The 25485-nt window shown below is 41.5% G+C and overlaps 1 protein-coding gene, 1 long non-coding RNA gene and 1 pseudogene across 2 annotated transcripts in view; 1 reads left to right on the top strand and 2 right to left on the bottom strand.

Moving 5' to 3' along the window:
- Positions 1 to 25485, top strand: part of LOC106605563 (hemicentin-2) — a 262034-nt gene that overhangs the window by 6368 nt on the left and 230181 nt on the right. The gene's annotated exons all lie outside the window — the stretch shown is intronic.
- LOC106605565 (uncharacterized) lies at positions 8247 to 13221 on the bottom strand. Its single transcript, XR_001328897.2, has 4 exons — positions 13002 to 13221; positions 8866 to 8990; positions 8619 to 8696; positions 8247 to 8480 (listed from the first exon to the last, which is right to left on the bottom strand). It is a non-coding gene; the product is annotated as an uncharacterized lncRNA (long non-coding RNA).
- On the bottom strand, positions 14240 to 16941 carry LOC123743229 (platelet-activating factor acetylhydrolase IB subunit alpha1-like; annotated as a pseudogene).

Here is a 25485-nt window from a genome sequence, read left to right as displayed (position 1 = left end):
TTAGAAAAATGTGTTCCAAAAGGGTTTTGCTGCTGTCCCCATAGGAGAACCCTTTTTGTTTCCAGGTAGAACTCTTTTTGGTTCCATGTATAACCCTCTGTGGAAAGGGTTCAACATGGAACACAAAACGGTTCTACCTGGAACCAAAAGGGTTTTTCTGTAGGGACAGCCAAAGAACCCTTTTTTGGTTCTAGATAGCACCTTTTTTTCCAAGAGCGCAGTTAACAAGTGCTATAAAGTTCAACTTTAACCCCACGGCTTAAGGTGGAATCTTTGAGAACTTCCTTAATAAATATTGTAGTAAAGTCAATGTAAATGTTTAGATCCCACCTCTAACATCATTAAAATATTTTGTTGACCCTTGACCTTCTGGCCAATAACATCTATTGAGTGACATTCAGATGTTGGGTCTAGCTGATTGTCTTTTGTATTATAGATGGACCAGAGATGCCTGTTATAATGGGACCTGCATTAGGAGAAACAGGACACAACTTGACCTTAAACTGCTTGGCCTCCTCTCAGCCTCCCAGCCAGTTCAGCTGGTTCTTCAATGGCTCCCAGGTGGCGACTGGCTCAGTGTATGAGACTGGCCCACTGACCTTAGCCAGTCAAGGGGAGTACACCTGTGTGGCCTTCAACAACATCACTGGCAGAAACAGCACTGCTTCCAAGATGCTCACCATCATTGGTAAGTCAGACTTCAGAATCTTTGCTTTGTTGTGTTCATTTAAAATCTGAGAAGAATTACAATAAACATACTTATCATACAAAAGAGCCCAAACGTTTCAAATCTTTACTCAGTGAATATGTACAGCAAAATACATCCATTCAATACAGTGCAGTGTCCACTTATACCTTGAGCTCTCACCCCCTACTTCCACAAAGATGTACATATCCATCAGCCAGGATTTATCTGTGCTCCTCTGTGCATATCACAGGACTTCTCATCAGTCAGGAGAGGCCTTGAGAGTACACATTCCTACTGTCCACTGCAGTCCACTAAATAATTAAACTCTTCTCATACACAGAGTTTGAACCTAACACTACTTTCAATCTCTAAAGATATAAAAACTCATACTAAGAGGATATAATGATATAAAACAGGAAATATATAAAACAGTAATATAAAACAGTATTTTACAATCCATCAGATCGTACAACCATTTGTTTTATATATATAAACTCAGCAAAAAAAGAAACGTCCTCTCACTGTCAACTGTGTTTATTTTCAGCAAACTTAACATGTGTAAATATTTGAATGAACATAATAAGATTGAACAACTGAGACATAAACTGAACAAGTTCCACAGACATGTGACTAACAGCAATTGAATAATGTGTCCTTGAACAAAAGGTGGGTCAAAATCAAAAGTAACAGTCAGTATCTGGTGTGGCCACCAGCTGCATTAAATACTGCAGTGCATCTCCTCCTCGTGGACTGCACCAGATTTGCCAGTTCTTGCTGTGAGATATTACCCCACTCTTCCACCAAGGCACCTGCAAGTTCCAGGACATTTCTGGGAGGAATCGCCCTAGCCCTCACCCTCTGATCCAACAGGTCCCAGACATGCTCAATGAATTGAGATCCGGGCACTTCGCTGGCCATGGCAGAACACTGACATTCCTGTCTTGCAGGAAATCACGCACAGAACGAGAAGTATGGCTGGTGGCATTGTCATGCTGGAGGGTCATGTCAGGATGAGCCTGCAGGAAGGGTACCACATGAGGGAGGAGGATGTCTTCCCTGTAACGCACAGCATTGAGATTGGCTGCAATGACAACAAGCTCAGTCCGATGATGCTGTGACACACCGCCCAAGACCATGACGGACGGACCCCGCTCCAGAGTACAGGCCTTGGTGTTATGCTCATTCCTTTGACAATAAACGAGAATCCGAACATCACCCTTAGTGAGACAAAACCGCTACTCATCAGAGAAGAGCACTTTTTGCCAGTCCTGTCTGGTCCAGCGACGGTGGGTTTGTGGCCATATGCGACGTTTTGCGGGTGATGTCTGGTGAGGACATGCCTTACAACAGGCCTACAAGACCTCAGTCCAGCCTCTCTCAGCCTATTGTGGACAGTCTGAGCACTGATGGAGGGATTGTGCATTCCTGGTGTAACTCGGGCAGTTGTTGTTGCCATCCTGTACCTGTCCCGCAGGTTTGATGTTCGGATGTACCAATACTGTGCTGGTGTTGTTACACGTGCTTTGCTACTGCGATGACGATCAGCTGTCCATCCTGTCTCCCTGTAGCGCTGTCTTAGGCGTCTCACAGTACAGACATTGCAATGTATTGCCCTGGCCACATCTGCAGTCCTCATGCCTCCTTGCAGCATCCCTAAGGCACGTTTACGCAGATGAGCAGGGACCCTGGGCATCTTTCTTTGGTGTTTTTCAGAGTCAGTAGAAAGGCCTCTTTAGTGTCCTAAGTTTTCACAACTGTGACCTTAATTGCCTACTGTCTTTAAGCTGTTAGTGTCTTAACGACCGTTCCACAGGTGCATGTTCATTAACCTGTTAGGGCTAGGGGGCAGTATTTGCACGGCTGGATAAAAAAAATGTACCCGATTTAATCTGGTTACTAATCCTACCCAGTAACTAGAATATGCATATACTTATTATATATGGATAGAAAACACTCTAAAGTTTCTAAAACTGTTTGAATGGTGTCTGTGAGTATAACAGAACTCATTTGGCAGGCAAAACCCTGAGACATTTTCTGACAGGAAGTGGATACCTGATGTGTTGTATTACCTTTAAACCTATGCCATTGAAAAACACAGGGGCTGAGGAATATTTTGGCACTTCCTATTGCTTCCACTAGATGTCACCAGCCTTTACAAAGTGTTTTGAGTCTTCTGGAGGGAGATCTGACCGAACAAGAGCCATGGAACGATGATGGCCCATTAGACACCTGGCGCGCGAGTTCATGTTGGGTACCCTCGTTCCAATACGTTATAAAAGAGTATGCATTCGTCCACCTTGAATATTATTCATGTTCTGGTTAAAAAAGGCCCTAATGATTTATGCTATACAACGTTTGACATGTTTGAACGAACGTAAATATATTTTTTCCCCTCGTTCATGAAGTGATGTCCGGCGGGCTTAGATCATGTGCTAACAAGACGGAGATTTTTGGACATAAATGATGAGCTTTTTTGAACAAAACTACATTCGTTATGGACCTGTGATACCTGGAAGTGACATCTGATGAAGAGAATCAAAGGTAATGGATTATTTACATAGTATTTTCGATTTTAGATCTCCCCAACATGACGACTAGTCTGTATCGCAACGCGTATTTTTCTGGGCGCAGTGCTCAGATTATTGCAAAGTGTGATTTCCCAGTAAGGTTATTTTTAAATCTGGCAAGTTGATTGCGTTCAAGAGATGTAAATCTATAATTCTTTAAATGACAATATAATATTTTACCAATGTTTTCTAATTTTAATTATTTAATTTGTGATGCTGACTTGACTGCCGGTTATTGGAGGGAAACGATTTCCTCAACATCAATGCCATAGTAAAACGCTGTTTTTGGATATAAATATGAACTTGATAGAACTAAAAATGCATGCATTGTCTAACATAATGTCCTAGGAGTGTCATCTGATGGAGATTGTAAAAGGTTAGTGCATCATTTTAGCTGGTTTTATGGTTTTGGTGACCCTGTCTTTGAATTGACAAAACATTACAACTCTTGTAAATGTACTGTCCTAACATACTCTAAATTTATGCTTTCGCCGTAAAACCTTTTTGAAATCGTAAAACGTGATTAGATTAAGGAGATGTTTATCTTTCAAAGGGTGTAAAATAGTTGTATGTTTGAAAAATTTGAATTTTGACATTTATTTGGATTCAAATTTGCCGCTCTTGAAATGCACCTGCTGTTGATGGAGTGCACCACGGGTGGGACGCTTGCGTCCCACCTAGCCCATAGAGGTTAATTGTTCATGGTTCATTGAACAAGCACGGGAAACAGTGTTTAAAACCTCTTCAGTGTCTCATCCCGTCAGCGGGATCAAAATCCAGCGAAAAATCATATCGCCATCAGCATAACAAAATTTAATTATTTGAAGAATTATTATTATTTTTTTTTTTTCGTTTTATAGATACACCTCTCCTGAATCGACCCACGTCGTCCGATTTCAAAAAGGTTTTACAGGAAAAGCAAATCATTAGATTATGTTAGAGGAGTCCATCGTAAAAAGCAGCAACGTAGCCATTTTCCGACCAACCACTTGCATCACAAATAACCAAAAAACAGCTAAATGCAGCACTAACCGTTTACAAACTTCATCAGATGACACACCTAGGACATCATGTTACACAATGCATGCATTCTTTTGTTCAATAAAGTTCATATTTATATATGAAAACAGCATTTTACATCGGCGTCTGACGTTGACTAACTATTTTCCCGTCAAAAGCATCCGATGAAACAGTGCTACATTTTACTGAATTACTATTCGAAAACATGTTTAAAATGTAATATTGTCATTCTAAGATTTATAGATGAATATCTCTTGAAAGCACCTGTCATACCAGATTTAAAAATAACTTTACTGGGTAATCACACTTAGCGATAAAAGGGGATGCGATACTCAGAAAATGACCTAGTAAATACAGCTCGGCGCCATCTTGGAACAATCGCAGATCACATCTAATGTTGTATAATATTGTCAATAATCCCTTACCTTTAGTTGTCTTCATCAGAAAGCACTTCCAGGAATCCCAGGTCCACAACAGATGTATTTTCGGTCGAAAAAGTCCATCCTTTATGTTCCATTAGCATGCTGTTGTTAGCGCGTCTCAAGGCAGTATCCAATAGCTCTGCCGGCCGCGGGACAGCCGTGTCGGAAAGAAGCTATTTTTTCCCATTTAGGTTCGTTCAAACATGTCAAACGTTGTATAACATAAATCTTCAGGGCCTGTTTCAACAAGAGAGCCAATAAGATTCGAGGGGGACGATTTCAATGTGTTTCAAAACGTTTCCAAAGGTGGGGGTAGACAGGGCCGCCGGCGTCATAATGGTGATGGCCCTCCCGCTGTGACCAATTTCCAACGCATCTCATTGACTGAGTTTCGACAGTAGAAGGCTCAAAACACTTTGTAAAGACTGGCGACATCTTGTGGAAGCAATTGGAAGTGCTCAAATAACGATAGTTCACGGTGTGAATAATAGGCAATGACGTGAAGTTGAGTCCACAATTCAGAATTCCACTTCCTGTTTCAATCGGTCTCGGGGTTTTGACTGCCATATGAGTTCTGTTATACACAGACACCATTCAAACAGTTTTAGAAACTTTAGGGTGTTTTCTATCCACAGGTATTAATTATATGCATATCCTAGCTTCTGAGTCTTATTAGTAGGCCGTTGAAAATGGGCGCGAATTTTTTCCAAAATGCGCTGTGGCGCCCCCTATCCTAGGGTAACGTCAAGAGGTTAAACACTTTACAATGAAGATCTGTGAAGTTTTTTGGATTTTTACGAATTACCTTTGAAAACAGGGTCCTGAAAAAGTTTACACACACACACACACACACACACACACACACACACACACACACACACACACACACACACACACACACACACATACATATATATTATTTGTTTTATATAACCAACTGTTGCATCGCTGGAACTAACCATTTGATAAAATGACAAATCTTGATACTGTACATAAAGCAATACTCTGTCCTCACAGAGGCTATAAAGTCGGTGATGGTGAAACGAAACAAAATACCAATATCATCTGACAACCTAACCCTGACCTGTGATGTCACCGGGCGCTATGACACCATCTATTGGATGAAGGACAACCTGTCTCTGGTCCTGAACAACACCTTGAACTCTGACATAACCATCTCTAACAACTCTCTGCACTTCAGTCCAGTCAAGGTGTCTAACGATGGAAACTATCAGTGCGTTGCCACCAACCTCTTTGGTCTACACACCAGTCCTAAATACCAGTTACTGGTGAACTGTAAGTACTGGTGTTTTAGTAATATTTAAAATATACACGTTTATGTAATGCAGAAACAGTCAGAAAGCCACCACTGGTATGATGGTTAGCGCTATCTGGGATACTTGGAATGTCCCTAGCCTAAACCCTAACCTTAACTGTTTTAAATTTCAACCTCAATGGGTTGATGTAAGAGTTGGATGACCCAATATCCTGTTTCGACTTTTCCCTATTATGACCGCCTATACCCCCCCCTGTGTAGATGGCCCTCTGAGTGTGAACGTCTCTGGCCCAGTCTCAGCAGTGATTGGCTCAGTAATCACAGTTACGCTGAAGTGCTCTGCCGACTCCCGGCCAACCAGCGAGTACGGGTGGATATTCAACAACCAATCAGTGCTAGGGACTGGTCCTTTGATGGCTGTTATTGCCTCCTTGGAGAATGCAGGGGACTACACTTGTGTGGCCAAGAACCCTGTGACCAACATCTCAATGTCCAAGACCATTAGTCTGGATGTCACTGGTAAGTGGGTGGGTTCTTATACTAAGACCTAGGTGGGATGTACTGAGTAATTAAATGTCACAAAGTTGTTTTTATTACGTTGAATTTAATTTGGTTCTAGTTTGCGTACGTGTTTATGCAAGGATCATTTTCATGCATCAGGGAAATGCAATACAGACATTTTCTGAACTAGGGGGGTACAGACAGGAATAAAAACAAATACATTTTTTTTAAACTTCCTCACTCATTCTCTTGGTCCCCCTCCTCTCCCATTCTCTTTGTTCCCTTTCTCTCCCATTCTCCTTTCTCTCTCAGGCCACTCGCCTGCCCCTCCATTCCAGTCCAGAGTTGGTCTGATGCTGACGGCCCTGCTAGCTCTCTCTCTCTGCCTCTGATCAACCACTGAGACCACCACAGTAAGCACACTGCATGTCTGTCTGCTGGCTGGGAGCCAATCATTCCCTTCCCTCTACCCTCACTGACTCCCCTCACTGATCTGAAAAAGGACTCGATAGAAATAAGTGGTATTGTTGATATTGTAATTGCCCCATCTTGCCACTATAGGGCTGGGTTTAGTATGCTCAGCTCCTTTCCAATGCTTTTACACTGTGAGGAGAGAGAACAAGAGGTCAGAAGGGAATAGAACCTAGAATAGAACCCACCTCGACAGTGTGTTTTTGTCAATCATCTCTATAAATAAAAACAAAAATCTTAAACTGGTCTTCAACATGGTAAATGAAAGGGAAAACATCCACTGCTCAGCAGCACTGCCTAGTTCTGTTTCTAAAAGTTCTTAGATATTCACTGCCCTTGTGACTGTTGCCCTGGAGTCCATTCACTGAGTCTCTTTCTGTGTTCTGTGTTTGATCATGTATGTAAACTCTGTTAAGTACAAATTCAGGTTTATTTAACTTGTAAATACCTTGAAGGTAAAACATTTCAATTGATAGTACAGTTAACTGGTGTTTATGTCAAATATGGCTTGTTTTTGCATAAGCTTGTAAATTCCCGGAGGAGACGCAGGCTTGTGCTGTTGTCTTATGTTTATATTTCCTCTTCATTAATTATTGTCTTAAATATAGTGTTGTCTTTTCACACCTGTCCTACTGAATGTTGCAATCTTGGGTGATTTCTTTATCGGCAGAATTGCTGTGAAGAAATGTGGATCTTGGGCCTCCTGAGTGGCGCAGAGGTCTAAGGCACTGCATCGCAGGCGCTAGAGGCATCACCACAGGCACACTTTCGGCAGTATCACAACCGGTCATGATCTGGAGTCGCATAGGGCGGTGCACAATTGTCCCAGCGTCGACCGGGTTAGGGGAGGGTTTTGCCGGAGGGGGGAGGGGGGGGGCTTTACATGGCTCATCGCGCTCTAGCAACTCCTTGTGGCGGGCCGGGTGCCTGCAGTCTGACCTTGGTTGTCAGGTGAACGGTGTTTCCTCCGAGACATTGGTGCGGCTGGCTTCCTTGTTAAGCAGGCGGGTGTTAAGAAGTGCGGTCTGGCGGGTCATGTTTCAGAGGACGCATGACTCGACATTACCCTCCCGAGCCCATTGGGGAATTGCAGCGTGAGACAAGATTGAAATCGGGTAGAAAAGGGGGTAAAATACAGAAATAATGTGGATCTAATGAAGTAGCAACAGAGGGATTTAGAGTTGCACAATACACGCAAAAGGAAATATGAAATCTAGTGAGAAAATGCTAAAATAACACATTGGAAATCATTCCACACACATAGTGAAACTTGTTATAAAAAAATGTGTATTACAAAGGAGTATAATTATATAATACATTTTATTTAAAAAAACGAGTCATAGTTCTTGAGAGAGCAACATGAGATTACGAAACATGGTTACAAGGTTTATAAAATAGTTATTAAAGGTCAACTCTTTAAATTGGGATACTGATGAAGTTTTTGCCTTGGTCACCCTTTGACCTCTCTACCATTTTCATGATCTTCTGGCATTACCAATGATTCTGGAATCCTTTCCTTAGGCACATTGCCACAACTGGATTGCGTATAGGTCGGAGAGGATGGGAGAGAGATACACACAGATTGGTGACTTTGGGAGAGTCCATGGTAACAAGTATTGTAGAAACTCTTCAATGTACTGCTGTTAGTGTTACAGAAACACAGGACTACTCACAGGCCTTCCTGGGCTTGCGGTAGGATTTGGCAGACTCCTGGCAGAGGCAGCCTCCACTCAAACCCTCTCTCCTCCTCCCTGAGTGACACAAAGTAAACTGCTGTATTAGTCTGAGTGCCATTCAGTTTCTGCCAACTATTTGACATCCAAAAACATTACTATCATGGGCTGTCAGAAACAGAGTGACAAGCAGGCTAGGATTGTATCCCCTTACTGGACAAATAGCACTGAGTTTCTAATCACTCACCCTTACAGTCACACAGTCTGTCATGGTGTCTGGGGGGTTGATCTCGTCTCCAACTCTCCGTGGGTCCTCCGCTGTACCTGAAGCGGCACTGACACCGGAACGTTGTACATCAGTTTCAGGAATCCCTTGGTAGAGGATGAGAGAGAGAAAGGTTGATCAGAATGGATATGTACAGTGCATTTGGAAAGTATTCAGACCCCTTGATGTTTTTCAACATTTTGTTATTACGTTACAGCCGTATTCTAAAATTGATAAAATTATTTTTTCTCCCTCATCAATCTACACACAATACCCCATAATGACAAAACTGTTTTTTAGAATTTTTTGAAAATGTATAAAAAAAAAACCGGAAATATCACATTTACATAAGTATTCAAACCATTTACTCAGTAATTTGTTAAAGCACCTTTGGCAGCGATTAAAGCCTTGAGTCTTGTTGGGTATGACGCTACAAGGTTGGCACACCTGTACTTCGGGAGTTTCTCCCATTCTTTTCTGCAGATCCTCTCAAGCGCTGTCAGGTTGGATGGGGAGGGGCACTGCACAGCTATTTTCAGGTCTCTCCAGAGATGATTGATCGGGTTCAAGTCCGGGCTCTGGCCCTTCAGAGACTTGTCCCAAAGCAACTTCTGCATTATCTTGACTGTGTGCTTAGGTGTCCTGTTGGAACGTGAACCTTCGCCCCAGTCTAAGGTCCTGAGCACTCTGGAGCAGGTTTTCATCAAGGATCTCTCTGTACCTTGCTCTGTTCATCTTTCCCTTAATCCTGACTAGTCTCCCAGTCCCTGCCACTGAAAAACATCCCCAAAGCATGATGCTGCCACCAACATGCTTCACTTTAGGGATGGTGCCAGGTTTTCTCCACACTAGGCATGCAGGCCAAAGATTTCAATCTTGGTTTCATGAGACCAGAGAATCTTGTTTCTCATGGTCTGAGAGTCCTTTAGGTGCCTTTTGGCAAACTCCAAGTGGGCTGTCATGTGCCTTTTACTGAGGAGTGGCTTCTGTCTGGCCACTCTACCATATGGGCCTGATTGGTGGAGTGCTGCAGAGATGGTTGTCCTTCTGGAAGGTTCTCCCATCTCCACAGAGGAACTCTGGAGCTCTGTCAGAGTGACCATCGGGTTCTTAGTCACCTCACTGACCAAGGCCCATTCCCCGATTACCTAGTTTGGCCGCGCGGCCAGCTATAGGAATAGTCTTGGTGGTTCCAAACTTCTTCAATTTAAGAATGATGGCCACTGTGTTCTTGGGGACCTTCAATGCTGCAGACATTTATTGGTACCCTTCCCCAGATCTCTGCTTTGACACAATCCTCTCTCCCGGAGCTCTACGGACAATTCCTTCAACCTCATGGCGTGGTTTTTGCTCTGATATGCGCTGTCAACGGTGGGACCTTATATGGATTGGTGTGTGCCTTTCCAAATCATGTCCAACCAATTAAATTTACCATTGGTGGACTCCAATCATGTTGTAGAAACATCTCAACAATGATCAATGGAAACAGGATCAAATCAAATGTAATTTGTCACGTGCCGAATACAACAGGTGTAGACCTTACCGTGAAATGCATACTTACAAGTCCTTAACTAGGGGGCAGTATTGACACGGCTGGATAAAAAACATACCCGATTTAATCTGGTTACCACTCCTACCCAGTAACTACAATATGCATATACTTATTACATATGGATAGAAAACACCCTAAAGTTTCTAAAACTGTTTGAATGGTGTCTGTGAGTATAACAGAACTCAAATGGCAGGTCAAAACCTGAGAGATTCCTTTACAGGAAGTGGCCTGTCTGACCATTTCTGGAACTTCTTTGCCATCTCTATCTTTTACTAAGGATCTCTGCTCTAACGTGACACTTCCTACGTCGTCCATAGGCGCTCAGAGCCCGGGAAAAACCTGAATGTCGTCATCCCAGCCCTAGGCTGAAAGACATTATCGCCTTTCTCAAGTGGCCGATCAAGGGACTCTGGGCTTAGGCGCGTGACCTGACTGCCCCCGTCTTTGTGATTTTTTTCCTCTGTTTGCCGAAAAGGAGATTCCCGGTCGGAATATTATCGCTTTTTTACGAGATAAATGGCATAAAAATTGATTTTAAACAGCGGTTGACATGCTTCGAAGTACGGTAATGGAATATTTAGAATTTTTTTGTCACGAATTGCGCCATGCGCACGACCCTTCTTTACCATTTCGGATAGTGTCTGGAACGCACGAACAAAACGCCGCTATTCGGATATAACGATGGATTATTTTGGACCAAACCAACATTTGTTATTGAAGTAGCAGTCCTGGGAGTGCATTCTGACGAAGACAACAAAAGGTAATCAAACTTTTATAATAGTAAATATGATTATGGTGAGTGCTAAACTTGCCGGGTGTCTAAATAGCTAGCCCGTGATGCCTGGGCTATGTACTTAGAATATTGCAAAATGTGCTTTCACCAAAAGCTATTTTAAAATCGGACATATCGAGTGCATAGAGGAGGTCTGTATCTATAATTCTTAAAATAATTGTTATGCTTTTTGTGAACGTTTATCGTGAGTAATTTAGTAAAATGTTAGCGAATTCCCCGGAAGTTTGCGGGGGGTATGCTAGTTCTGAACGTCACATGCTAATGTAAAAAGCTGGTTTTTGATATAAATATGAACTTGATTGAACAAAACATGCATGTATTGTATAACATAATGTCCTAGGGTTGTCATCTGATGAAGATCATCAAAGGTTAGTGCTGCATTTAGCTGTCTTCTGGGTTTTTGTGACATTATATGCTAGCTTGAAAAATGGGTGTCTGATTATTTCTGGCTTGGTACTCTGCTGACATAATCTAATGTTTTGCTTTCGTTGTAAAGCCTTTTTGAAATCGGACAGTGTGGTTAGATTAACGAGAGTCTTGTCTTTAAATAGCTGTAAAATAGTCATATGTTTGAGAAATTGAAGTAATAGGATTTTTAAGGTTTTGAAAATCGCGCCACAGGCTTCAAGTGGCTGTTACGTAGGTGGGACGAATTCGAGTTCGGGAAATAGAGATAACATAATATTTTCAAACTAAACTCGTTAAAAAAATATACAGTTGAAGTCGGAAGTTTACATACACCTTAGCCAAATACATTTATACTCAGTTTTTCACAATTCCTGACATTTAATCCTAGTAAAAATTCCTTATCTTAGGCCAGTTAGGATCACCACTTTATTTTAAGAATGTGAAATGTCATAATAACAGTAGAGAGAATTATTATTTTCAGCTTTTATTTCTTTCATCACATTCCTAGTGCGTCAGAAGTTTACATACGCTCAATTAGTATTTGGTAGCATTACCTTTAAATTGTTTAACTTGGGTCAAACGTTTCAGGTAGCCTTCCACAAGCTTCCCACAATAAGTTAGGGGAATGTTGGCCCATACCTCCTGACAGAGCTGGTGTAACCGAGTCAGGTTTTTAGACCTCCTTGCTCGCACACGCTTTTTCAGTTCTGCCCACAAATTTTCTATGGGATTGAGGTCAGGGCTTTGTGATGGCCACTCCAATACCTTGACTTTGTTGTCCTTAAGCCATTTTGTGACAACTTTGAATGTAAGCTTGGGGTCATTGTCCATTTGGAAGACCCATTTGCGTCCAAGCTTTAACTTCCTGACTGATGTCTTGAGATGTTGCTTCAATATATCCACATAATTTCCCTTTCTCATGATGCCACCTATTTTGTGAAGTGCAGCAGTCCCTCCTGCAGCAAAGCAGCCCCACAACATGATGCTGCCACCGCCGTGCTTCACGGTTGGGATGGTGTTCTTCGGCTTGCAATATGTCTGTATGATGGATATTTCTGTATGATGGATATGTCTGTATGATGAATATTAATGTATGATGAATGTCTGTATGCAACTACTATGAGATGGCTATGTCTGTTTGCAACACTTCATGAAACGCTCAAAACATCAGAAAGAAACAATCAAATTCACATGTCAATCTATAAGACTCCCTATGAGTTAAGAGCTAAATGTAGTGCTCTCACAGACACCTCACATGATGCACACCAGTAGCAGTTGTATTACGTGTAACCTGCTATAACTCACTGTACATGCTGAAGCCAAATACATTCAACAGTAAATCAAACAGAATGTTCAATACTTTACCTTGCCCTTGGCCAGTGAATGCCAATACACAGAACAGCATTAGCATCTTTAATCCCATTCCTATGGCCACACCATCCTTGTGAATGTGCAATATAACCTCTGCAGCTGCTGCTGAATGAACAACTAAACTCTGCAGTTACTTCAGCCCTTTATATAGACGTGTGTCTCAGTCTGAGATGAAAGGGCCATGTTGTGTGAAGCATGTGCCCCTACCTACACCTGCCTTGTGGCTTGTGTTATATACGCCAAGAGTTTTGGAAAGAGTGGACGTTGGCCAAAACAACACCTCATAGTGCTACTGATGAGTGAAGTCAGCATGACAGGTGGATGAGGGCCCTTTATGATACTGACCTGTGAAAGTGTCTATAGGAAAACACTATTCTGCCTTTATGGCTTATGTTCAATAAATATACTTTCTATCAGAGCAAACTAACAAATAACCTTATGTTGAATGTTCACCTGAAGACTTGAAGGCCGCTTGAAACTGTCAGCCAGACACTGTGATTGTGTTTCCTTGGCAAACATTAAGACAATGATCCAATATTCCTCTAGCAAAGCAATGAGGAAATAAAAGTATCATTGATCTGATAGGTCAATATGCTGCCCAGATCATCATTCAAGCGATTAGAGCAAACTAAAATGACAGTGTGTGTGAAAGGGTTAGAGAAGTTCTGTTTGCACCTAGTCAAATCTCACATTGACTATCACAGGACATGAACATTCTTTCACGGCATAACGGTTTGGTGCTTGCTGGATTCCATTAATCAGTCACGGTATTGGGCTCCACACCTCTACGCTGGATTGGCTGGATCATTCAACCCCATGTCGATGATATCTCTGAAGACCTACTTAAAAACAGATATTTACACTTGGTCTCTTGAGCTTCCATTTTGTGGCATGTTAGAAGCTGTAAGGTGGAACTGGTAAATAAATATTTCTTGACAACTGACACTGCCAACTAACCATACAAAGGAGTGGGTCCAATGTCTCATCACAGTACTGTGTGTCACTAGACTCTCTTGTGGTTCTCAGCTCAGGCATAACTCAATTCGTACAGGTACCGTATCTTGGATGTGCTCAGGGCATCACATGCAGGTATAAAACTGTTTGGTCATCCCAATCCAATACATCACTCCATTGTTGTGTTCCATGTGTACTCTTGCTGCACCCATTAGTTTGAGTACATTAATCAATCAAACACACACACACTGGAACGCACACGCCAGATGTTTTGACAAGCTACAGCTAAAGGTCAATTATTTTATTATTTTGGTTTAAAAAAAAAAATCTTTGCAGAGCCGTCATGCAGACACACTTCTGTGGTTGGAAGCTGCAAACAAAGCAATGTCCAAGCTTTCATTGGTTTTAATGCATTGCATTTTGACACAATCAACATTCAAGATCAACGACACAAACATGGTCAAGTACAGAGGCGGGTAGGCCTACATACACAGTATATACAAACAGTCAAAGCAGCCTTTTATAGGGAGTCTTGGGTCTCGTGGGGTGACTGCCTTTGAATAAAGAGTATAAGCTAGCTACAGCACATCCATACACACTGACTACAGTATCATACCATATCCAAGCCAAATACCCACCAGTCTCAGAGCTACTTTGAAATGACCTCATCATTCACTCCAAATACACCATACCCTTCCCTTTCATTCTCCATATGTGTGCAGCCAAAATAAGACATATTCAGCCTAAATCTTCACAAATAACAAAAAAGCAACGGTGGTAAACAGATACAGGAAACTAGTAATGCTTTAACAGTGGAGCCGACTGGCCAAGTGATGCCTTATTGCACCGTCACCGTAAATGGTCTACGTGTTTAAACACATGACACCATTAAAGAGATGATACTATTAGTAACCAATCAGATCAATAGGACTGTATATGTTTTCAAAGTGAAGAGAAAAAGACAGGAAATGCGGTTATTTGACAGAGGAAACAAAACAAACCTTTAGTATGGTAGCTTTTCAGATTCTCCTAACCTTTCTGTGGGGAAGCTCTTATAATGTATCTATCAGCCAGAGGAGAGAGATCCTGGCATATTGTTCATCATATCCACCATACAGCATGAAACTAAAGAGAAGGATAATCTCTCAAATCAGCTCAATCAAATCTCAGTTGTTGATAAGAGGTCAAATCTGACTAGCAACACAGATATTTGATCCTATTAGTGCTTAGTGGTCCTCTACTCTGCCATTTTGTTGGTAAGTTACAGTATGGTCCCATAGAATGGAGTAGTGCAGTGGTTACCAACCCTGGTTCTGGAAAGCCTTTTTAGAGCAGGCTTTTCTTCCTGTCATGCCTGCTCCCGCTCTCCCTCCCCAGGATTACGCACTCTTGCCACCAGCAGTACGCACACCTGCTTTTCCCGTCACGTGCATCAGCGATTATTGGACTCACCTGGACTCAATCACCTCTGTCATTACCTCCTTTATATCTGTCTGGTTTCCCGCTCTATTCCCTGCTGAAGCATTGCTTGTCGTATGTCCTTGTTTACCCGTTTGCTGAAGCTGTGCCTGTCTTGTTACCTGTTTGTTCCTGATTAAATGTTGTCTCCCCGTACCTGCTTCACATCTCCAGCGTCGGTTACTTACACTTCCAACCCAGTATTCAAAACATAAAATGTGATTCAACCAATCAAGGACTAGATCATTATTTGAATCATGGGATGGAACAAAAGGCTGTACTAAAATACTAAAAAGTGTTCTTAAAGTAGTGAATGTGCTAAAAGCCTGTACTCTTGTGGCTCTCCAGGTCCAGGGTTTTTACCTCTGATGTAGTGAGTGGGTCATTTGGTCATTGGCCATCAGTTCTCCATCAGTTTGTCTTGAGGTGGGCGTGTAGCGGCTGGCACACAGCCTGGTAGCCCCGAGTGGTGAGGTGGAGGTAGTCATACAGGTCCTGGTGGGAGATGCTGCCGTCCGAGTGCACAAAGCCAGGTTTTACGTTGGGGAGGGAGGACAAGTCCTCCTGGACCAGCTTGATGACCGGGACCTTCCTTGCCCATTGGGCATCTTACCCCTGGGCAGCACTCCCTGTGGTTGGAAACATACATGATAGCACAGGAGGCTCATAACAGCCGGAACAGAGCAAATTGAATGGCTTCAAACACCTGAAAACCATGTGTTTGATACCATTCCACTGATTCAGCTCCAGCCATTACCACGAGCCCCTTCTCCCCAATTAAGGTCCCACCAACCTCCTGTGCATGATAGTCACTAGATGGCCATGCTAGAAAGGACAAACGTGCCAATATACTGTAGTTAGCAACGATAGTTTAGGTTTGAAGTTAGCAATGATAATTTAGGTTTGGGTTATCATACAGGTTAATGGTTGTAAAGGGGATTTTACATGTGAGCAAAGGGGAGAGTAGTCAATCACATTAATCCAAATCATTTCAGTTTATTACAAGAATTCAAGAAGAACACTCCAGAGCAGAAGCCAAGAGAAATGTCTAATGGGCTTCTCTGAGAAGGCACATATATATTAATCCCACAGCACCAAGTGTTGAGTAAACACCAGCCCGAGAGGCTTGTAGGAAGTCACAAAAACAGAATCACATTGTCGCAGATACATTATCAGTGTGTCCTTTGCGATGTCTGGCAGCAAACCTTAACCATAACATTCAACACTGGCAGACATGTGATACTGGCAGTTAAACAGGTCAATGATAGAACATCACTACTTAGTAACAGTAAATCAAATACAGGAAAACAATGAATAAAAAAGGTCCCATTAATGCTTTAAGTCACATTTGTGGTAGAAAAAAAGTAGTACAACCTACCAGTACGAGAGTGTAAGCCTTCAGCAGCTTGTCCTTGATGAGTTGGACTATGGCCATGATGCCTCCACAGATCTGTTCTGCAGTGTGACCATGATTATTGGTGTCCACCCACAGCACCACAACCTGGTGGAGGCAGAGACACAAACATCAACTTGGTGGGCAGTTTCATTCATACCACTTGATTTAAAAGCATGTTCAATGGGTCTGTGCAGCCATTAGGGTTTAAATCTGAACAATGAGGAGTGTATGATCAACTCTAATGTAATGTACTAACGTGTTGTCTGTGTGTATACATGCCTTTGGGCTGATGTGGGCCAACTCTCCATTGCTCAATCTCCACTAGGCATTCTATGTTGCGTCACCTTCCACCCCAAAGTTGAGAGCGTGGAGAACAGCTCTTGCCACATCTGATGAAGACACATCAACACAACACCAGTATGTCAGCTAGAACAACATAGTAGCTGTTATTCAGTTGTGCAACTGGTTACCAACAGTGGTAAAGAGCGCCAGTCAGGCAGAAAAATCTGAATGTTCTATCAGTGAGAACAATTATTTTCCCTAACTGATACTTACAAATACATCCATTCTATAAATGCATCTCTTTATGAAAAGGTGTCCACTGGTCTGTTTTGTCGACGAACTCAATGTATTACAAACACTGGTGGTAAATTATTAAATATTAAAGCTTTAAACCTTCCACTCAAAGCTTCACTCATACATAAGTTTTACTTAAAATGTTTCTCCAGTAGATTATTAATAAGGAAAGCTCATCCTTGTTAAAAAAATGTTAGTTTTTTTGCCTATATACATATTACTTCTCATTTCCAACTAACGGAAAATTAAATTTTGTTTAAAGTATCGCCCTTTCTTAAACAAGCCATACAAAGCGGGGTACAATTTCAGTTTTATCCTCCAGAAAAGATAGAACAAATATTACAACAAATGTTATGGTTAAACTTAAATATACTGATTAATAAAAAAGCATTCTTTATGGAAGAAATGTTTAAAAATGTTATTATATTTACAGTTGAAGTCGGAAGTTTATATACACTTAGGTTGGAGTCATTAAAACTCGTTTTTCAACCACTCCACAAATCTCTTGTTAACAAACTATAGTTTTGGCAAGTCAGTTAGGACATCTACTTTGTGCATGACACAAGTCATTTTTCCAACAATTGTTTACAGACAGATTATTTCACTTAAAATTCAAATTCACTCAGAAGTTTACATACACTAAATTGACTGTGCCTTTAAACAGCTTGGACAATTCCAGAAAATGATGTCATGGCTTTAGAAGCTTCTGATAGGCTAATTGACATCATTTGAGTCAAATTGGAGGAGTACCTGTAGATGTATTTCAAGGCCTACCTTCAAACTCAGTGCCTTTTTGCTTGACATCATGGGAAAATCAAAAAGAAATCAGCCAAGACCTCAGAAGAAAAAATTGTCGACCTCCACAAGTCTGGTTCATCCTTGGGAGCAATTTCCAAATGCCTGAAGGTACCACGTTCATCTGTACAAACAATAGTATGCGAGTATAAACACCATGGGACCACGCAGCTGTCATACCGCTCAGGAAGGAGACACATTCTGTCTCCTAGAGATTAACGTACTTTGGTGCGAAAAGTGCAAATCAATCCCAGAACAACAGCAAAGGACCTTGTGAAGATGCTGGAGGAAACCGGTACAAAAGTATCTATATCCACAGTAAAACGAGTCCTATATCGACATAACCTGAAAGGCCGCTCAAGAAGGAAGAAGCCACTGCTCGAAAATCGCCATAAAAAAGCCAGACTATGGTTTGCAACTGCACATGGGGACAAAGATGGTACTTTTTGGAGAAATTTCCTCTGGTCTGATGAAACAAAAATAGAACTGTTTGGCCATAATGACCATCGTTATGTTTGGAGGAAAAAGGGAGAGGCTTGCAAGCCGAAGAATACCATCCCAACCGTGAAGCACGGCGGTGGCAGCATCATGTTGTGGGGGTGCTTTGCTGCAGGAGGGACTGGTGCACTTCACAAAATAGATGGCATCGTGAGGTAGGAAAATGTTGTGGATATATTGAAGCAACATCTCAAGACATCAATCAGGAAGTTAAAGCTTGGTCGCAAATGGGTCTTCCAAATGGACAATGACCCCAAGCATACTTCCAAAATTGTGGCAAAATGGCTTAAGGACAACACAGTCAAGGTATTGGAGTGGCCATCACAAAGCCATGACCTCAATCCCATTGAAAATGTGTGGGCAGAACTGAAAAAGCGTGTGCAAGCAAGGAGGCCTACAAACCTGACTCAGTTACCCCAGCTCTGTCAGGAGGAATGTGCCAAAATTCATCCTACTTATTGTGGGAAGCTTGTGGAAGGCTACCCGAAATGTTTTAACCCAAGTTAAACCATTTAAAGGCAATGCTACCAAGTACTAATTGAGTGTATGTAAACTTCTGACCCACTGGGAATGTGATGAAAGAAATACAATCTGAAATAAATCATACTCTCTACTATTATTCTGAAATTTCATGTTCTTAAAATAAAGTGGTGATCCTTACTGACCTAAGACAAGGAATTTTTACTAGGATTAAATGTCAGGAATTGTGAAAAACTGAGTTTAAGTGTGTTTGGCTAAGGTGTATGTAATCTTCCGGCTTCAACTGTATTAATGATGTTATGTCACATATGCAGTTATCGAAAGTATATAGGAATATCTGCTCAATCCAAATTTACAACCAACTGATTGCAGCACTACCACAAAAATGGTAGAAGGTAGGGAAAAGGGAGAAGGTAGGGAACTTGTTTGCCTGCCACATATTAAATATACAAATTGGCTGAAAGGAACTGGCATAAATAGAAAAATATACCAGTTTCATCTGAGGACAAAAATGTTCACAGCTGCGCCATACAGGTTGCAAAATAAATGGGATGAGATTTTCGATGTACCAATTCCATGGCATATGGTTTATGAACTGGTACAAAAAAATTACACTTGATTCAACACTTCGTGTTTTTCAATTTAAATGATTATGTAAAATTCTTGCCACCAACAGAATGCTGTATATATGGGGCATACAACAATCTCAGCTCTGTCGATTTTTTTGTGAAGAGACAGAATCAATAGATCATTTATTCTGGTATTGCCCCTATGTAACTTGTTTCTGGTCACAGGTTCAGAAATGGCAACAACAAAAAAATCACAACATGCACTTAAAATTAACCTTACAAATAGCAGTGTTGGGTGATTTGGAAAGCCATAGTCAGTCAATAAATAATACTCATAGTGTCACCGTTATCGTCGGTAAAGGAGGACCAAAATGCAGCAGGACTGTATTTGTTCATTTTGAACATTTATTAACTCAAAATGAACACCAACACTCGATCGATCACCCAACAGTCTTCTCATGCTCATACATGCTAGACAAGGAACAATCTCCCACAAAACCTACACCAAACAATTACCCATATATAGGACTCTCAATCAGAGGCAACGAGGAAGCACCTGCCTCCAATTGAGAGTCCCAAACTCCAATCAACCTAACATAGAAATAAACAAACCAGACTACACCTAGAAATACATAAAAATAGACCATAAACCAAAACCCCGGAAATAATAAATCAAACGCCCTTCTACTAAAACACCACCCCTAACCACATAAAACAAATACCCTCTGCCACCTCCTGACCAAACTACAATAACAATTAACCCTTATACTGGCCAGGACGTGACACATAGGAACGTTTTTCATCTTTAGCTCACAATCTGTGGATAACATACGATTAGAAAGGTTAAAAAACGTTGTAAAACATCACAATTGAAAAATATATGCCACATGGAAACCAAACGAGGATGGTTTATGGTGAGAGGTGGGATGGGCTGAGAGTGGCTGAGGGTTGGGATTAAATACTTTATGTTTGGTAATGTATTATTGTTATGTGACTGCTTTATATAAATATACCATTTATTTAAAATGTATATGTAAAATGTAAAAATATATATTTGTCCTCCAAAGAGGGGTTTGAGGGGTTAATAAAAATAAATAAAAAAACACACTGGTGGCAACCAGATGATCCCAATAATATAGGCAGCCTAGTAAACGATGCCCCCCCCCCACTAAGTCAAAGACTAAATGAACTGCAATACACTGGTCTCAAATATATTAGCATAACTAAGCTACACAGAACCACGGCCCGACCAATTGTAAAATTATATATTTTTATAATATTATACAGTAACGTGTCCCAGTCCAACATGCCTAGCTCTGCCCATTGGGCCGTGGCTTACGGAGTGCTCTTTGAAATAAGTTCTCCTCATCTTCGTATTTCCCCAGATCAAGTTACAGTATCTCACCACACTTTCTTCTATGATATCATGGTGGTCCGCAAACAAACGTTTAAAGTGCATGGCGTCACTTACTGTGCTGGAATGTACGATCAATCATGTTCTGCCCAATTCTGTACTACCATGAAAATAAAAGTTAAAACCAAACAAATCTGTACTAACTTCTACACACCCTCTCCCCTTCCCCCAAAAACATTATGTATATCATGCTGAAATACTCCATCCTTAGGATTGTTCAGCATGTCAACAACCATTTCAACAGTAACATCTCTTTTGCCATCTCCACAATAACCTTCAACCTGGCATTTCTGCGTTCTACAACCCAAGTCGTATTGATAGCCTTATCAATAAAAGCTATGAATTCGACTTTATTCATTATCAAAGTGTCCCTTGACACCGCACATTCATGAGCGCAATATTTCTGAACAGGCCTCGAAACCATGCCAGGACCATCAGAAGCACGTGCCCCGACAGTAGACCTACTTAATACATGAACATCCATGTAAGCTCCGTCCATCCACATTGTATTTCTTCACTGCCTCAGCATATGACACCTTCTGCGTTACTCTGACTCTGGCCACCACCACCTGTCTCTCTTGCACCGGACACTTGCGATCCCCAGCAACATGGGCACCCCTACAATTGCCACACACTATTCTATCCACTTAAACTACCAAATGCTATGTCCCATGCTCTCCAGCAACCCTTCCCACATCTTGAAATCTCCCTCCTACACACTTCTGCAACATGACCATAATTGTTGCACCTGAAACAACACAGTGGGTTTGGCACAAAAGCTCTAACATGATAATGGATATATCCTAACATGACATTGTCAGGTAAAAACTCAGACTCAAAACTCGAAAGGACTGACAGTGACTCCTCTGTTTCACAACTCAAACCATCGAGTCTGAGTCGCACCAAACGGCAGGTATCACAAACACCAGGAATTTTCATCTCCAATTGCTCCACCTGCACACTTAACACATAACCCCAGAAATCACTCCTTTCAATGGTGTGTGTGCTGCAGGGTTGAAGCTACGAACACATAGGCTTGGCTCATCCCTTACAGGCTTCTGGGAGGGAGGATGGGTGGACAATGAGCCTGTCATAGTGAATGTAAGCAATGTCCCCACGTGCTCTGGCAGCTTTCATGGCTGGTGTCAGTTCTTTCCTCTTCTGACGCACAGCTTCAGGATAGTCCTCGTTGAGGAAGATATACGTTCCTCTCAGTCACCGTATCCGTGTATGCGTCTAGATTATTTTCACACGCATTTTCGCACGGAACATATCCCAGTCCACGTGATCAAAACAATCCTGAAGTGTGGATTCCGATTGGTCAGACCAGCGTTGAAAAGTATGAAGCACGGGCACTTGTTTGAGTTTATGCCTATAGGACGGAAGGAGCAAGATAGAGTAGTGGTCTGATTTGCCAAAAGGAGGGCGGGGGAGGGCCTTGTAAGTATACCGAAAGTTTGAATAGCAATGGTCGAGAGTCTTAGTAGCGCGAGTAGGACAGTCAATATGTTGATAGAATTTTGGCAGCCTAGTCCCCAGATTTGCTTTGTTAAAATCCCCAGCTACCATAAATGCAGCCTCAGGAAATGTGGTTTCCAGTTTGCATAAAATCCAGTGAAGTTCTTTGAGGGCCGTCGAGGTTTTTTCGCTTGAGGTGGGATGTAAACGGCTGTGGAGATGACGGAGGAGAATTCTCTTGGGAGATAATACGGTCGGCAGATGATTGTGAGGTATTCTAGGTCGGGTGAACAAAATGACTTGAGTTCCTGTATGTTCCTAGAATTACACCATGAGTCATTAATCATGAAACACAACCCTGCCACGTCCTGACCAGTAAAGGGGTTATTTGTTATTGTAGTTTGGTCAGGACGTGGCAGGGGGGTGTTTGTTTTATGTGGTTCGGGGTTTGTTGGGTTATGTGTTATGTAGAGGGGTGTTTGTTTAGAGTGTTCCGGGGTTTATGGGTTATGTTCTAGGTTAGTGTATTTCTATGTTAGATCTAGGGTGTTTAGTTCTATGTTTAGTTAATTGGGATTGGCCTTCAATTGGAGGCAGCTGTTCCTCATTGCCTCTGATTGAAGGTCCTATGTATAGGGGTGTGTTTGTAATGGGAAGTGTGGGAAGTTGTTTTTGCATAGCTGTGTGTAGCCTGCAAGACTGTTTGTCGTTCGTTCGTTTTCTTGTTTTTTGTTACGTGTCTCAAATAAAGTTAACATGAGCACTCAACCCGCTGCGCCTTGGTCTACTATATATTCGACGACCGTTACAAACCCTTCTGCTTCCCGGAGAGATATTTATTCCTGTCAGCGCGATGTACTGAGAATCCTGCTGGCTTTACTGATCCCGACAGAGTATCCCGAGAGAGCTGTGTTTCCGTGAATAAAGTTTGGGCGGTCTTGATACAACATTTTGAACAGAAATGCAATGGTTCATTGGATCAGTCTAAACCTTTGCACATACACTGATGCCATCTAGTGGCCAAAATCTAAATTGGACCTGGGCTGGAATAATACATTATGGCCTTTCTCTTGCATTTCAAAGATGATGGTACAGTTTTGTTTTTAGATATCGGTTGTTTTTTTCTTTGAATAATCTTTACCAGATCTATTGTGTTATATTCTCCTACATTCCCTTCACATTTCCATAAACTTCAAAGTGTTTCCTTTCAAATGGTACCATCATATCCATATCCTTGCTTCAGTGCCTGAGCTACAGGCAGTTAGATTTTGGGTATGCCATTTTAGGCAAAAATTGAAAAAAAGGGTCTAATCCTTAAGAAGTTGCAGTGACACATCCATAACCTGAGTGGAAACCAGATTGCATACCAGAGAAAATACTATATTATTGACAAGTTTTTCCAACACTTTGATAAACAGGGCAAAATAGAAATAGGTCCATAACAGTTAGGATCACCTTGATCTCGCCCTTTTAATAAAGGATGAACCGTGGCTGCCTTCCAAGCAATGGGAACCTCCCCAGAAAGGAGAGACACGCTTGGCGATGATAGGGGCAACAACTTTAAAGAAAGAAGGGTCTAAACCATCTGACCCAGATGTTTTTTTGGGGTCAAGTTTCATGAGCTCCATTAGCGCCTCTGACTCAGTGACTGCCTGCAGGGAGAAACTTTGTAGAGGGGAAAAAGAAGTAGAAGCATCGGGGCTAGTCGCGTTAGAAGGGGTGGGAGATGAGGAAATGTTGGACGGGCAAGGAGACATGGCTGAGTCAAATAGGAATCCTGACTTAATGAAGTGGTGATTAAAGAGCTCAGGCATGTGCTTCTTGTCAGTAACAACCACATCATCAACATTAAAGGACATGGACAACTGTTAGGAGGGTTTATTCTCCAAGTCTTTAACAGTTTTCCAGAACTTCTTGGGGTTAGACCCACAGAGAGAGAACTGCTCCTTAAAGTAACTAACTTTGGCCTTCCGGATAGCCTGAGTGGACTTATTTCTCAATTGCCTGAACAAGAGCCAGCCTGAGTATGCGTGTGCCGAGCGTTTCGCCAAAAGCAATTCTTGAGGTGAAGTAATTCTGCAAGATCACTGTCGAACCAGGGGCTGAACCTGTTTTTAATTCAAATTTTCTCTATGGGAGTGTGTTTGTTAACAATACCACTGAAAATATAAAAAAAGAAGGTCCAAGCGTCGACAGAGGGGATCGAGCTGATTCTATACCATTTTACAAAGACCAGTTCATGAAGGAAGGCTTGCTCATTGGAAGTTTTTTAGCAAACGACTATGACAAATCAGTACAGGTCGTTTCACTGAGCAGGCTGTAAAACCGTGATCACTAAGGTCATTAAAGAAAACACCAGACTGATACCTATCAGGATTGTTCGTGAGGATAACATCGAGAAGAGTAACCTTTTCTGGGTGTTTGGAGTAGAGGTCGACCGATTATGATATTTCACCGCTGATACCGATTATTGGAGGACCAAAAAAAGCCGATACCGATTAATCGGACGATTTTTTTATATATTTAAATATATATATATATGTTTGTAATAAATGGCAATTACAACAATACTGAATGAACAATGAACACTTATTTTAACTTCATATAATAAATAAATAAAATCAATTAAGTCTCAAATAAATAATGAAACATTCCATTTGGTTTCAAAAATGCAAAAACACAGTGTTGGAGAAGAAAGTAAAAGTAGAATACGTGCCATGTAGAAAAAGCTAACGTTTAATTTCCTTGCTCAGAACATATGAAAGCTGGTGGTTCCTTTTAACATGAGTCTTCAATATTCCCAGTTAAGAAGTTTTAGGTTGTAGTTATTATAGGACTATTTCTCTCTATACCATTTTTATTTCATAGACCTTTGACTAT

Source organism: Salmo salar, chromosome ssa05, assembly GCF_905237065.1.
Source record: "Salmo salar chromosome ssa05, Ssal_v3.1, whole genome shotgun sequence".
Lineage (NCBI taxonomy): Eukaryota > Metazoa > Chordata > Actinopteri > Salmoniformes > Salmonidae > Salmo > Salmo salar.
Note: the sequence above shows the minus strand (reverse complement) of the source record. Positions and strands in the feature narration are given on the sequence as shown.